Here is a 17052-nt window from a genome sequence, read left to right on the forward strand (position 1 = left end):
CCACTGTAACAACATGGAAATTCCTAAAGAGCATTTAAATTAGCTAACAAAGATCAAAATATGAAATAATGTGCAAAAGAGTAGTCAATAAATATGTTAAGTAATCATGATGGTAATTGAAATCCACAGTTACAACTCAGTAAGAGTAAGTTACGGATCAACTTCTGCTAATCACCAGCCTCAGAAACTTACCTCTGCTTTCTATCACACAATTCACAAATGCTTAACTTCTCAAATATTGCCATTTGGTGATGAGTGATACTTCCACCCTTTTAATCACCTTCCATGAGCTGACTAAAAAATCAGGCAGATGCCCACAGAGAATTACACAAATGCCAAGTGCTAGAGATCAGGGAAAATACCCATCCTTTGGGATGTTGATCAGAACTTGAGATGCAATGGACTCGTCTACGAGGTAAGTCCTTCTGAACAAACACTCTTAGAGGGTTTCTCCAAGATAGGCTCACAAAAATTAGATGACCTTATTTTACAGAATTACAAAATGTGATACTTAGAAGAGATCATAGAAGTCTAGTGCAAAATGCCTTTTTAAAAATCATTTTTCACCAAAAATCATAGATCTGAACTTCAGACAGATAAGCAGGCCGTTTAAATTCACAAATAGCAGCAGAGACAAAGAACAACTCGGATCTCTCAACACTGAAACCAGAGCCGCCCAGCAGGGACCATATTGCTTTCTAAGGAGAGTTTTGGAAATTTGTGGGGGACTTTTTTGTTGGAACAACAATTTGAGACATTGCTATCAAGTCTGGACAGGGGTTTTGTTTGTTAGTCATCCTGCAATAATGAAGAATGCTATTGCATCTTGCGAGACTTTTTCTAAAAAATTCATAGAAGTTAAAAACTTGTGACTAGATCTAATCTTATTTCACATATATAGTCTAAAATATTTTTCATGGTTTTAATATATACTCAGCCAGGATACTGTATATCAAGGTCATATTTATTTTCTTCAGAACTTGTCTAATTTTTATCATTTTGGGAAATAGCACTAATAATGGCTCATGTGTTACTGTATTTTTAGCTATCATATTTATAGTTAGTCTGTAAGTAGGGCACTACATGACTACTTCATAAGATCTTCTAATTTAGTCATGCCGAATAATTTACATTTTATACTATATTGATTTTTAAAAATTATGTATCATCATATCTAAGAATTTCATTTCATATTAATAAAGGGAGAACTACAAAATATTTGCTATAAACAGTGGACTTATGTCTCATGGGGCTAAGAAACACTTGGCCTAGCCATTTCCTCTTAGGATTAATTCTAAATTAGCTTACACAGTGGAAAGAGGTGTTTTTCAGGTTTTACAAGTGACAGTTCTACAAGATAAGTCACTGAGTAGTTAACATCTAGGTTTTTTTGTAGAAGTGTACAGGTATCAAGGAAAAAAGTCTTGTATGCATGAAAATTCCAATTTCTAAAGGCTCTGGAGCCATGTGTTTCACAACATCATTGTCTTTAAAGGTGTTAAAATCCTGAGCAAAAATACAAGCAAGGATATGTTAAATCTCTATTACTCAGAACTGCTGAGCAATGGGACACCTGGCTAATGGTATATAGCAGAAAATTATGCATTAATTAGAGAACTGCAACTGGTTGAGAATTTTAAAATTGTTTTTCTATTTTAAGATTTTTTTTTTCTTATTTCAAGAAAAAAATACATGTTCAATGAACAAAGTTTAAACCATACAAAAAAGTATAAATGAGAAAATGAAAATCTTTTAACTAACCCCTGGAAATAACCACTGATAATATTTTGGGATATATATATATATATTCACATATATATGTACTATATAGAATATATACATATTTCTAGTAAGTTTCCCGTGAAAAATTAAGCAGTTTAAGCAAAACTTACATGTTATTGAAACAGTGTTTTGTAACTTGCATTACTGACTTACCTAAATATTCTAGGTTATTCTGCTGTCTATTTATGCTATAATTTATTTAACCAGTTTCCTTTCCCATGGTTATTTAGGATGATTCCTCATCTGTGATATGAGAAAACGTAAGAATCCATATATCTAATCACCTAATTCATAATAGGACAACAATAAGTTGAACCAGAGAAGCAGCTATCTTCAGATGAGAAAAAAAAGGTAGTTTAAATCTCTTTTCCATTCCCTTCAAAATCCCACCAAAAGTGAAGTGTTACCTGTGTGTGCATGTGTATGTGTGTGTGTGGGGGGGGGGGGTGGGTGTTTGCAGGGATAGATTCTAGAAAAATTGGAATAAGCCTTCCTGTAAGAAAACTCCCCAGAAACTAGGAACATTTCTGTGCCAACCTAGAAGTGTAAACGGCTACTGTGTAATCCTTTGATTTTCTTAAATTATTTTTAGAAGACAAAAGACATAGAAGCCACTTTTCTATTATTTTAATAACCTTTCTGAACTCTTGGGAGATAAACTTCCATCCCTGTTTTTCCCCTTACGCTCCTTAGTCCTCTTGCCTAAGCCCACCCTGCATTATGCAAATAGATTCCTATAGAGTGAAAGTCCAGTTAGGGTCTAACTCCTCAAATAATGATTAAAATGAGTATATTAGAATATTTACAGCTTCAAGTAACAAAAAAACTAAACAAAAAAGGATTAAGTAGAATAGAAAGTTACTATCTCACTTGGTCAAGAAGTAGAAAGGGCTCCAGATATAGTAAATTAATTAATCAAATACCAAATGCATTTATTTATATAAGTTTAATGAAGTTATTTAACATTATTTAATATTTTAACTTAATAATATAATATAAATTAAAAATTCTTGGCCAGGGAATAGAATTATCATAATTGGCCTAAACTAGTCTGTATCCACCCATTGAAACTGGGGATAGGGTCAGTTTCCCATGAAGTATATGCTATGTGCCGTAATGACATATATCTCAACAACATCAGGGTTCTGGTAGCAGAGGAGAAAGGATGTTCAAGCAACAACCAGTAGAGTCTACGTCAAGCAGAGTGACTATACATCTTCACCTAAGACAACTCCAAGGCACACCTGTTGTCTAGGGTAAATAATAATATTAATAATAATAATACTCTCAAAAATGTCCTGGATGATGTATAATGCAGCTCTCTAGCTACTAGCTGTATATTTTTAAGATTTCAGAATTAACTTCTAACGTATCTTTGTTACAATTATAAAGGAAAATTGCTAAACCTACAGTGAAAATAAAAATAAGGTTTCAGGATGCATAGTCAGCTTAATAAAATTTTAGAGTAATTATGAAGCAATCCCTTTATATTGACTGAGACACTCATTACAACTCATTCTCACCAACTTCTTAAACAGATTTTATGGATTCTTACTAATATTTTCATACCGTAGTCCATGTTTTTCCATTTGAAAGAAGTGCTTTATTTAAAAATATATTCTATAATTCAGAAGTTAACTCATTTGGACTGTGCTAGCCTCCAAGCATTTAATATACAGGGCTATAAACTGCATCATAAACCTCTTTATGCTTAAATACACACTGAGTTTTGGGCCATAAGTAAGAACCACAAGAGAAGAAGGGCTATTCAACAGTCCTGGGCAACAGAGCATTAAAGGGCTTTGGACCTAGTCTGCCTTAGCTCATATCCTAGTTCTGCCACACATGAACTGTGCAACTCTCTGGGCCCCACTCCTTCACCTGTAAAATGGGGACAATAATGTTCTCTACCTCAGAAGTATCTAACTCATAGGTTGTGAGAATGAAAAGAGTTAATACTGGTGAATCTTAGAAGAGTATCCAGTACTAAATAATTTAAATGTCAGCTATCATCATCATCATCATCATCATCATCATCCCCATCATCATCATGTGGAGCTCAGGCTGCTGTCTGAGGGACCAGATTCTAATGCTAGAAGAACACATACAATCTCAAAACTAGCAATGTAAAGAGACAATAAAGTATTATGAAAAGTAGAATTAAGTGCAAAGGAACAAAAGGTGACCAGAGAGAAAAAGTAGGGTATAAAGAAATCAAGGGTGGGATCAGAAACAGACTCACTAAATGCACCTCTTTACTACAAGTTCCTCTCAATTGCAGTTTGGCATGTTGCTAAATGTCTAGAATATATTTATAAGGGACTAAGGCTTCTCAGAGTCTCAGTGTAATGCTCTCCTCATTTCAAGAAAACTTCTTTACACATGATTTTCTGAAGGCAAGTTCACAATGAAAACCAAAATGTCAAAGGAGATAAATGGATGGAGTCCAGAGTAAATGAGATGCAGTTCTGGAGAGAGGAATGAACTTTAACATTTCTGGTTAATCAGAGAGAAGAAATATGTACAGACTATAACAATGAAGAAAACAAATATAAAATGTAAGGGCACTAGAACACTAAGAATATACAATTATTTAATAAATATTGGGTAGCTGATTATACTTATAGCCTTGCTATATGAGGAAAACTGAAATGTAGTAACTTCTCTTTGAGTTCACTCACAAGAGAACATGAAGCATGTTTATTCCATTCAGCCTTGCATGCTCTCAGAGTCACCCTGAACCCTACTGAACCCAATGGAGGAAAAAGGGTCACATTTATGGTTAAGAATCAAGCAGTTATTAACTGATAATATTACTTAAGAGGTCAAAAAAGAGTGTCAAAGATTTCTTTAAGATGGCTCATTGCTAATATGAGAGTGTCATGTATGCTTTACATCTAACTGATGACAGTTGAAATCATTATGGCATAAATAGTTCATAGTTGTGAGAACTGATAAAACTATTGGGTACCCAGAGACAAGAAAACATGTATTTAATGACTATAACTAAAATTAAGCATGAGTCATTACCTGAGAAATAAATTAATAAAATATATTAGCAGATTTTTTTTCAATGAACTAAATATTTAAGAGGGTATAAACTGAAGTTATCTTGAATTTGGAGAAATTACAGAAGAAATTATTAACGTGACAGATTCTTTATAACGTGGAAGAGAAATGCTGTCTTTAATTAGCAAGTTCAGAAACTTTTCTAACAAAACCCTTTTATTGATTTTTCTTCTATAAATATTTACTTTTAATCTGACCCAGGCAATCAAATAAGAGATCTTCATTTCCCTGCATCAGTCTTTCCACACATTTTCACACAGGTGCTCAGATCCTTGTATTTTACAAATTAAATATGTCAATACATGTTATCATGGCATCATATGCTACTGTCATTAAAATCTCATAGAATTCCAGATGCTAAGGTCACTCTAACTTCTTTATTCCTCCCCAAGATTATTTCAGATGATAATATGTACAAAATAAATATTTTAAAATTCTTTATATAAACCTAACACTTGTATTCAAAAAAGAAAAAAAAAATCACAGGACAGTGTCCAAAAAAGGGTGTTCTCATGTGAACACATACTCTTAATTAATGAATAAAACACTCAAGATCACTAGCATCTTTTAGTAGACTAAGGTTTACTGTTATTTTCCAACCTTATGAATCTAGAGTGAACTTTGGCAAATCCATTCATTTGTGTTGTCTATTAAATTCTCTGAGGCAACTGATCCATGCATTTAAGTGTCAGAAAAAGACAAAGAAAAAATCATCACAGTATTGTAGTCTCAAAAGTTCTTATCCATTTTACTTTCATGCAGAGGACCCACTGTTTAAGACCAAAAATAAAATGGCAATTGAGACTTATGCTTAACATTTAATTGTATGGACAAGAATGAATATTTAGGCCCAATATAACAAGAATATTTTTCCCTTGATATACTGAACATGAGAAGTATTCACATGTGTTTCACTGCTTTGCCTTCTTCGTGGGCTTAAACCTACCAAATTATTCCATTTGATTTCAGAGAATTCTCATACGGCAATCTATTTTATTTACTTTATCTTCAATAAAATGGTTCAGTGAGCATTAGCAACTCTGAGACACAAGTTTCAATCAGTCTTCAGGCAAAGGCGTCAATCTATATTAGACCTACTGTGCTCTGAGTTGCAGCTAGAAAGTTGGATAAGGCAGAGCAACGGCAAAAATGTGAGCGAGGCCTAATAAAGCCACAGTGAAGAGAAAGAAAGCTCTCCCCAGGCTATCACAAGCATCGCTTACACAATACCAGGTGCTGGGTTCAACACAAGAAGAACTCCTTAATAAGGCTGACAGCTAAAAGGAGGCTTCAGACTCTAACTTTATTTTACATGACACCTACAGTAATAGTCCTCTGTACTCCAGCAGCCAACAGTAAGAACTTGAAATGCCAACAGTTAAAAATGAAGTTTCATATTCACCCCTCGGATATTATAGAGGGGAAAAAAACCCTAAAAACATTCAAGCTGCATAGCATTTCTTCTGTAACATTTTTACGCAATCACTAATACAACAGTAGTTTCAGTGGACCCTTCCTCACAAATTTGTATGACATTTTAAATATAGCCACTGGATTAGATTTTAACCACAAAACAGTCAGTACGTTTGAGCAACAACTCATTTTGGAAAATGATATCATTAAAGACTAATTCCAAGAAATGTGGGGCAGCCCTGTTAGATGCCGTGAAAATGTCTCCCAAAGTACAAACTTTGTAATAAGTGATGCTGGTTCATATTTGATATGGGCTGTAAAAAGCAGATTATTGTAATGGTGCTCTTCCCAGCAAATAAGACCATTACAAAAGTACTTAATGTTCAGTTGAATTGAAAAGCAGGCCAGTTAAAAATCCATATTTTGCTATTTTGTATAATGGTATCAAAAATTTTACTAGTGGATCACTCCAACCCACAAATTTAAAATTATAAATGTAAATTCTCTTTTTTATAGGAACAAATTTCCATTTTTTCCTTTTTTTTTAAATATAATGCTGTATTTTTGCCCAGGTTCTATCATCACAGTATAATCAATAGGAGGAAAATTTGGAATGACAGTTTAATGTGAATTTATACAAAAATGTTGTTCTATTACTTGCTGATACATACTTCTCAACTCTTTTTTCTGGAGACCAAATGTATTATTTTTCTAATTTAACATTTCAAAGTACAGCACCCCAATTATGTGTACATATATCTAGATGCTTTCGTGTAACGCTATTCTTTACAACTCTATAAGGACATTAAAGGAGAAGAATGGAAAACTAGCATGACAGATTAGTAGAATAGATTCTTCGAACTCAGATTCTGTAAAGGTAAGAGTGTTTTTAGCTATTCCAAACAGCTCTTCTATAAGAAAACCAGTACGCACCCAGACCTACCCAGTCCTGAGGAAGCATGACTCTCCAACACTAATGTGATCAATGAACAAGAGACTAAAAGTGGCCTCTGCGTATTATAAAATCAGTATTCCAGGTGAAACCTAAATATTTCACATTTTCTTCTCACTTGGCTCACTTTCTTAGAAACATGCATGCCTACCCCATTACATTTACTTTAGAGACCACATATTCAGTATACCATTAATCCTTTTATTCCCTGCCAAGTCCAGGCCAGTAATGAAATTAGTGGAAATAATTTTTAGGGGTAATATATTATAAAATGTATTAATTATCTACTGCTACATAACAAATTACCTCCAAATTTAGCAGGTTTTGACAAAAAAAAAACATTTATTATGTCACACATTTTCTGAGGATCAGGAATCCAGGAGTAGTTCAGCTGGGTGGCTTAGGCTCAGGGTTCCTCAAGAAGATGCAGGGTATTGCCAGTTCCTCCGTGTCTATTGGCAAGAGGGCATAGATCCTCACCACATGAACCTCTCCAAGGCAACTAGCCTCCCCCAGAACAGGTCATGAGACTGAGAATGAGAGACAGAGTGAAAGAGAGAGAGGGAGAAAGGGAAGGAGGGAGGAAGGGAAGGAAAGAGGAAGGAAGGTAAGGAAGGAGGGAGGAAGAGAGAGAAAGAGAGGGAGAAAGGGGAGGAGGAAGGAAGGGAGGGAAGGAGGAAGGGGAAGAGAGAGAGAGTGAAAGAGAGAGAGAAAGAGAAAGGGAAGGAGGGAGGAAGGGAGGGAAGGAGGAGGGGAAAGAGAGAGAGAGAGAGAGGAAGAAACAGAGAGAAACAGAAACAAGTAAGAACACCCAAAACAGATGTCCTAATATCTTGTATAACCCAATCTGAAGAGCAAAATCCCATCACTTGTACCATATTCTATTCTATCAGCAAGAAGGAGCAACTCTGGTAAATGTGGGAAGGAAAATACAGTTGTATGAAAACTAGGAGATGAGGATCATTAAGGACCATTTTAGAGGCTGCCTACCACAGCCCACCCTCTGGACCATAATCATTCACATTCTTCCCATGTGCAATCAGTTCCAAATATGTAAGTTGTACTGGATTCCTAAAGGTCATTTAAGGGTTGATGGAGGTACACTTCAGATTACTGAGTCAGTGTAAGAGTGGATAATTTAAAAAGAACATCCTTTGAAATATGATTCTCAAATCAACCACTGTTCTGAATCAAGGAGGTATTTCATATATTTAGAGAATATTTTTTAAGATACTATTTTGTGCAAGGCTACAGGAAATACACACATGATATTATGCAGGAAAAGCCCTGGTTTGGCTAAAAAGGAGGAAAGAAACAGGAAGTATGTAATGGAAGAAGTAGAGATGTAAATGTGCTTTACAGGCATGGAGAAAGGGAAAGAAACAGTAGGATATGCATTGACAAAGATGTGGGCAAGTCTAAGGCACGTAGTTCAGGGTATACATATCAGTGTAATGAGGAGGAAATGTCGGATACTGGGGTTTTGTCAGATCCTGGAGAGTATTAAATACCGGGGCAGGCTGTTTTAGTCTGGTGGTTAGCCAGCTTAAAATAATGGATCAGTATTAGGCAGGGAGGAATGGCCTGTTGGGATTTATACTGTGAACATAACTGAGAATAAAATTTTACAGTTAGTGACAATATTCCTTTTTTATTAAATCTTACATAATTGTAAAAAACTCTAAAATAATAGTTTAAATGAATTTTAAATTAAGAAATTCAACATGCCGTGGCAGACAGACTCTAGTGTGGTCCCCACATTCACGCCCTGTATAATTCCCTCCCCTTGCATGTTGGCAGGACTGTGACTTGCTTCTAACTAATAGAATATGGCAAAGCTTATGGGATGTTATTTCAATGGTTATGTTAATACATATACACACACATACATATATGGCTCCATTTGGCTAGCATTTAGTAGGAACTCTCCTACTGACTTTAAAGAAACAAGCAACTATGATGTGAACTGCATATGGAGCGGGCCACATGGCTGGGAACTGTAGATAACCTCTAGGACCTGAGGATCTCAGTCCTACAAATACAATGAACTAGATTCGGCCAAAGACCAGTTAAGTTTGGAAGAGGATCCTGAACTCCAAATGAAAATGCAGCCTGGCCAATATTTTGAGTAGCCTTGTAAGATCCTGAGCTAAGCCATGCCTGGACTCCTGACCTGTGGAAACTGTTAAGATAGTAAATGTATGTCGTTTTAAGCTTTAAAATATGTAACATCTTATATAGCAATCAAAAACTAATACACATGCTAATCAAATCACAGAATGTACATTTACAAATTAGTTCCTTTTTACCATTTCATGGACCAAAGTTAGAATGCTATTCTGGATACTGACCAGGTGGCCTGGATAATACAGTCAAACTTTGAGATTAATATAATGGGGAACAAAACAACAGCTAACTTTAAAAAAAAAAATGCTTACTATGGCCTTTATATGTATTCAAACACTTAGTCCTCAAATCAATTCTGTAAAGTAGGTACTACTATCTCTTTTTTCCAGATTCAGAAATTAAGGGTTAGAGAGTTAAATCACTTGTCCAAGGTTTCACATACGGTAGGTTTGTTTTGGAACCATAATTCAAATCTAGGCAATCTGATTTCCAAGCTTACATTCTCAACAGCTACACTCTAGAGTCTCTTTGTTTACAGTCTTATTCACTCTGTTTCATTTTGCCAAGAAATGTATGCACACCATGTATTTGAACACTTGTCCAGCCCCTCCTAGGCCAAATCATCTTCCTGTACAGTTCATTTACTTTTCAATAATTTGAAAATTAGAGCAAATATTTTGTCAGGTATGATGCCTAATTTTTAGCAAGTATTTATGAAACTTACAGCAATTTTCTATAAGTATGTGAATGAAGTTTATTTCTACTCCACTGAAATAACTAAAACTGATCTTTTATTTGGATTTAATATTCTTACAGTAGAAACTCTGGAAATAATTGTAAATATCATGAAGTAAAATATACACATACATATACACACTCAACTAACCATTTACCCATATACACAAACACTCTCAGCTGGAAGTTGTGTGAAATATTTTAGTTCCCGTTTCAGAAGTATAGCCTAGGTCAGGTTCTGTAACCTCTCTGAGAGGTAAAATGGGGATAATTGTTTGAAAATAGGAAGATTCAACTGAGTATTTACTTTAGGGATTTCTGGGGGAAAGGAACAGAGGAGTGGTAAGGGAAGAAGAAAATTAGTATTTCTTGAAAATGGCTATGTATTTTCATACATACACAATTATGTACCCTTCTGGGAAAAAGACTCTCTATTTTCTAAAAGTCATTTCTTTCATGGTTCCATGATGTTCACTGTCAGGCAACTCTTACTTATAAACCTAAAATCCCCTGGCTATTACTAAAACAAATGTCCTGTTACTACTAAACAAATGAGAATTTAAATATAAAAGGTCTTACAAAGATGGGATATATCAACATAACCACTGTCTATAGCAAGCATAAATCACTAACTCAGAAAAAAGAAAGATTGAGCGTAAGCAGGTATGGGTTCTAATAACACGTAACAGTTCATTATTAGCTATAAGATCACAACGAGCTATACTACTTTTTCCAAGTCATTGAAATTCTTTGTCTTTTAGTTTCTCCACTTACTAAACAATGAATAATAATGTCAACCTTACTTACATCATAAGCAATGCAAGAGTAAAATTAATAAGTTTAATGAAAGAGCAAAATGAAGTAAAAAGTTGCCAAAGTGTTTCAAAAATCTTAAATGCTAAATAAATGCAGAATCGTTTTGTTTGTATGTCTGACAAAATTATAAAGTTGGTATAAAACAAGAAAAATTCCATAGGCAAAACAGTAGCTGAGAAATAATTGACTATATAATTCAAGCACATTGACAAAAATCTCTCAGGGACGATATGGAGTCTCTATCTAGAGAAAGTTTTAGAAAAGGTTAGAGCAATGCAGTCATCACAGTGAGGGTCCTGAGACCTGTCCTACGCTTATGGTGAACCCCTTGATAAAGAATTCTGGTGAGGATCCTGAGACACTTCCTACACTTATGGTAAACCCCCTTGATAAAGAATTCTGGGGTGGAATGGGCAAGAAAAAAAAGAAATCTGAAGAAGTCAGGGCAGCAGGGTTCCCCTCGCTTTGGGGGTAAAGACTGGAGAGAAAAATGATGTAAACTCATCTAGAATTTCTTTCAGTTTTCTTTTTATAAGTATATTATTAAAGATTTGGCCACCTATAACACACTGCTTGATTGATACCATAGTCAAGAATGACACTGAAAAACTAATTTCACAGAAACATTATAGAGTAAGAGTGGGAGATAAAATCTGCATTTCTTGGAAATGCAACTCATGCTGTCTTTGTGGTCCTTATTTTGTACCAAACAATGGATTTAAAGTTCTCTAAATTGACATTGTAAATATCCAGGAAAACTACCATTAGATTCAAAGAAGTATAACATTAAAAAGTAAACAAATGCTTTCTAAACAGCTGACTTGCTAGGTCTCAAAAAGTTTATTTAAAAAAATCAAACTTTCAAGAAAAAATCATTACTAGTATTCTACTCTTTAGTTGCTGACATTTCTAGATCCTCCGAAAAACCTCAATATCACCTGGGCCTTAATAAAATAATATTGAAAACATCGGTATAAAAGGCCAGCATAGGGTTTCCCTGGTGGCGCAACGGTTGAGAATCTGCCTGCCAATGCAGGGGACACGGGTTCGAGCCCTGGTCTGGGAGGATCCCACATGCCGCGGAGCAACTAGGCCCGTGAGCCACAGCTACCGAGCCTGCGCGTCTGGAGCCTGTGCTCCGCAACAAGAGAGGCCGCGACAGTGAGAGGCCCGCGCGCCACGACAGTGAGAGGCCCGCGCACCGAGATGAAGAGTGGCCCCCACTTGCCGCAACTAGAGAAAGCCCTCGCACAGAAATGAAGACCCAACACGGCCAAAAATAAATATAAATAAATTTTAAAAATTAAAAAAAAAAAAAAACTAAGTCAGCTTGCATTTAAAAAAAAGGGCAGCATAATGGTAACAGAAAATACTCCAAGCATTTTTCTTGTCTAGTAATTTCCTTTCAGTATTTCAAAACCAAATTCACATTCCGCGTAAATTTGTGTTAATTTTCAAAAAACAAAGTGAGACCAGTTCTAAAAGGAAGAAGGAGCACAGCAAGGCGTGAAATGAAAAGCCCAAGAGAAGAGACAGTGGTAAAAACTCCTATTGCCATCCTTGATATGTCTCTATGGTTCACTGATAATTTTTTTAACCTTTGGGCAAAGATATTTAACCCAAAAATAAAAGGACAAAATAAGTATTAGATAAACAAAAATAAGCACAACTAACAAAAGAGACTTATCACCGAAAGACCACTTACCTATTTCTTCCAGATCTTCCGCAAGACTTTTCGAGTCAACCTTGATATGGAGCCCTAGGTAAATTCAATCCCAGCATCACATTAGAGTAGCCCTGTTAACAGAGACAAATAATTGTCACTGCTTTGAAAATTAAGTTTGCATTTATGTCCCAATTAGTTCCATGACTTCATAGAACATAAAACACATTCAACCTCAAATAAGCATAATGCATTCATTGCTTTGTGAATCTTCAAACGTGTATAAAATTACTTTTCTACATTTTAATTTAGAGAACTTTAAATCCATTGTTTGGTACAAGGCAAGGACCGCAGAAGCAGCACTAGATGCATTTCTAAGAAATGCAGATTTTACTTCTGACTCTTACATTGATTTGCCAATTTTAAACTTTTAATGATTAAATTTTGCAATTTATAGAATAAAATCATTTATGTCTCAAGGTTCCCAACTGAAAACATGGCTGATTTCAACTGCCTCTTCAGCACATACTTAAATGAGCTTTGAAGGCCTTTCCACAATTAACAAATTGGTAGTAAGCATTTTCTCCTTATAATCACAATGTAAGGGTTATTACCCTAATACTTGTTAGAATTTATATTTTCCAGACCCATTTCCTATTTAACCACTCTCTTTTCTAGTCTCTTACTTCTTTAATCTGAATGATTTAGCTCATACATTTCTTAGGCTAAAATAAGTGTTCTGAAGGTCCAACAAAATGATAGGACTTAGTGTATAGATAGTAAATGGACTTCGACTCATAAAACAACTCTGACTGACTGGTAGGGACCACACGAAAAGCTGTAGGGAGACTAAATCTAAGTCTACTACAGCAAAGAGTACTGTGTTCAATTAGCAATGTCTGCCACAGGCATTGAAAATGATGAATGACGTCATATGCCATATCTGTTGAACATTTAGGCATTTCAGTAATTTTATTTAAATCATGTCCAAACACTTTTGGCTAAAAATCCTTTCTTCCAATGCAATCTTAGTGAGAGGTCAATAAGTTAAACAGATAGAAACGAAACATTCTGGTTGAATCAGGACCCCAAATACTCAGTTCCACCACTATTCTCTCCCCAGTTGCCTTGGAGGTATTCCACGAAGCTTTAGTTATACTGCAAAGCATAACTTGAAATCACTGTTTTAGTTCATCTTAAGTATTAGGTAACTCAAAGTCACAGAAATGTAGGTAATTCAAACTCCTGTTGTTAACATTCTAGCATTCTTCCTCTATTGCTTCTGTTCTCTATATTTCTCTCAATGACAAAATTTTGCATAGGAGCAGGCTCCACCCTTGACTTTCCTTGTGTTAATCTTTCTTCCATAATTATTTCTTGCCTGCTATATGCCACCAAAAGATTTCTTATTAAAATGTAGCAGTCTAAATTATTTCCTAACTCCATATTGGCTTTTTTCCCCCTTCCTGTATTCATGGATATCAATTTTTCCTAAATCAATCTATAAGTTCTAGATTTTTAAAGAAAACCTAAAAACACATTTTAAAGTATATGCTATAAAAGGTCTATCATTATCAAAGTTAAATTAAAACATGAAGGGCAAGGAGAAGGAACCCACTCTACCAAACGTTAGGATATACTACAAGGCTGGGGACAGACACTGAGATATAGAGTTCAGAAATAAATCCACATTATCAATGCTAACTTTATGTATGATAAGGATGATATCCAAAGTAAAAGAAAAGGTTGCTATTGACTTATTGTATGGAGAAAGAAAAATAGTCTCAGAATATGGCAAAAAGTAAACTTAGCTCCTTATTTCACACCATATACAAATTTGGATTCCACCTAGATTAAAGAGTTTTAAATGTGAAAGTTATCTTTTCAAAGCTAATAGAAAATATTTAGGCGAGTCTTTCTGAGAATTAGAAGTAAAAAGCAATTCTGAAACAAGACCCAAAAAGCATAAATAATGAGGCATAAAATTGATGGATTTGGCTAAGTCAAAATGAGAATTTTTCAGTGAATAATACCATAGGTAAATTTCACAGATAAACTGAGGGAAGACCTAACACAAACAAGGAATCAATATTAGAATAAATACTCAGAGGAAGCTAATAGAAAAATAAGCCAAAAACTTAAAACGGCACTTTCTTAGAAGGGGAAGACAGAATAGCTCTCAAGTATAGTTTAAAATGCTCAAAATCACTTGTTATCCAGAAGATGCAAATTAAAAACCAATGAGACACCACTTGTCATCAGAATAGCATAAATCTGAATGCTGGATTCTACCCAGTGTTGGCAAGAATGCAGAAAGACGAGCACTCTCTTGTTTACTGCTGATGGAAGCATAAACAATACAGCTATTCTTAAAAGCAATCTGGAAGACCTAAAATGTCAACCTGTTTTTTATGGACCCAAAACACCCTGTGCAGAGCTCTAGTATAGCATATATCAGCTTAGTTTTAATTTCACTTTTTTATTGACATGTCTTTCTCTCCCACTAGTTTCTCCATTTTCATTCATCAAAATTAATATTGAAAACTGATAAATCAAGAAACAGCAATAAGAATATCATTTAAAACTATGGATGTAAACACCAGAAACGTGTTGCCTCTGTATAGCTGGACTGGGCAGTGGGAAGGTACAAGGCAGAGGTCTGCTATTTTTCATTATAATAAGCCTTCTGTTTTATTTGATTTTTTTAACTCTGTGCATGTATTTCTTTGACCAAAGTCAATTTTAAATACAAAAGAAAAAGCAAGAAGCTAATTTTAAAAGTAAACAAAGAACATATCATCATCGCAGCATACAGATTTTATTTTAATAAGCATATATTATTTTAGTAACTTAAACCTCAAGAAAAAAACAAAACATGTCATAGAATATTGATCACAGTGATCATAATGATCACTTAATTATATACCAAATGATAAGAAACAAATGATCACTTAACTGGATAAGGGGGAAAAAGCTTAATTAAAAAAAACAAGGAAGCAAAAAAAAAAAAACTTAAGCCAGTAAAGAAAACTAAGAAATTGGAAAAGGCAAAAGCAGAGCCAGATAGGCAAATTAGAATTCTCTTACATTTACACATTCACATGCGTGGATTGGTTGCTGACTATATGCCAGGCACTGTCTGGGCTCTGAGATAAAGCCACAACCCTGCTCTCATGTAGTGTGCAGTACAATGAGGAATATGTAAAGGATGATGATTTCATTGTGTTGAGAAATATGATGTGTGTATGTGTGTGTGTATGTACACACACACAGGGGCAGCATCCAATTTAAGCTAAGACACTCAAAGATGTCCTGGATAAAAGTTCACAATTACAAACACTCCCTTTTCTAATTTCTTCTAGCCTTTTAAACTGGATTACAAATTTATTTAAGGTTTGCTGTGGTAGGAGAGGACAGCATCACTCAAACATTCCCAGAGAGTTTGAACTGTCTTCTTTTAAGGAACTGTATTAGATGAAGTGAACAATTACTAGGTGGTTTAATTTTGCTGTATTTATATTTTCCTAGGAACTCCTGGATACTCAAGAAAGAGATTAGTTTTCTAATGTGTTACTTGGAACTCTTTGTTTCTACTCTCCTGTCTTTTAATTAACAAAAATGAAGATATGTCCTAAAAGAAATACTATCATTCAATTGTTTTCTAAAGAAGAGAAAAAAATACATTGTGTAAACCTTAAGTGTAAAAAAAAGTGTCTTTTGAATTCTACTGCAAAATAGCATAATACAAAATCCTCTGTCTAGTGAACATCACGATTTGGAAAAATATACTCAAAATCTGAAGTAAATAAACAAAATGCATTTGTTATATAGGTCATAATGTGTAATTGACATTCAAAAGTAAAAATTACACTAACATTTTACATACTGTTTTCACACAGATGTGGTTATAATTTTGAAAATTCAGCATAGGTCTTCTCAGAGAATGGTGAAACCTAAGAATTATTTTCTTATCTCAAAACAAACTAGCTAACTATAACTACATCTGAGAATGTAATAATTGACCACTGGTTACAAAGGTTGATCGTATAACCAACGTTTCAGGGAAGAGAAAATAAACAACCAAACCCCAGCAGAGCAACAAACTCATAGGTTTAATTCCAGCTGTTGGGCAATGTGGATATACGCTAATAGCATAAAAGAAACAATCATAGGCTTCGGAGGAATGGGGAAAGGTTTTTTAAAATTATTCAGAAGGGAGTCCATATTCTATATGAATAGTTATTCCATTCCTACCAAAATTTATGAAGGGTTTGGAAGGTGTTTTGCAACTGGCATTTTTTCTTTTTGCGTCAGGCATTTACATGAGAGGAACATCATATCATTATCATTTTGTACAGATGTTGCAAATATCAAGAAAGGACATAACTAAGATTTTTTAAAGCTGGTTCCGCAAAGGCTAAATGCTGTGAAACTGCCCACAGAAATATAGAGAGCTCACTACAATTAGCATTAATTAATTTAAAGGTAGAAGTAA

General features: G+C 34.6%; 1 protein-coding gene across 10 annotated transcripts in view; it reads right to left on the bottom strand.

Moving 5' to 3' along the window:
• Positions 1–17052, bottom strand: part of FOXP2 (forkhead box P2) — a 531282-nt gene that overhangs the window by 347746 nt on the left and 166484 nt on the right. For 9 of the 10 annotated variants that reach the window (XM_059933568.1, XM_059933564.1, XM_059933566.1 and 6 more), the window contains one exon: positions 12600–12691. The exons of the other annotated variant lie outside the window; for it this stretch is intronic. The gene's annotated coding sequence lies outside the window, so the exon portion shown is untranslated. The remainder of the gene's footprint in view (positions 1–12599; positions 12692–17052) is intronic. 10 annotated transcript variants of the gene reach the window in all.

The sequence above is a fragment of the Balaenoptera ricei genome, chromosome 9 (genome assembly GCF_028023285.1).
Source record: "Balaenoptera ricei isolate mBalRic1 chromosome 9, mBalRic1.hap2, whole genome shotgun sequence".
NCBI lineage: Eukaryota > Metazoa > Chordata > Mammalia > Artiodactyla > Balaenopteridae > Balaenoptera > Balaenoptera ricei.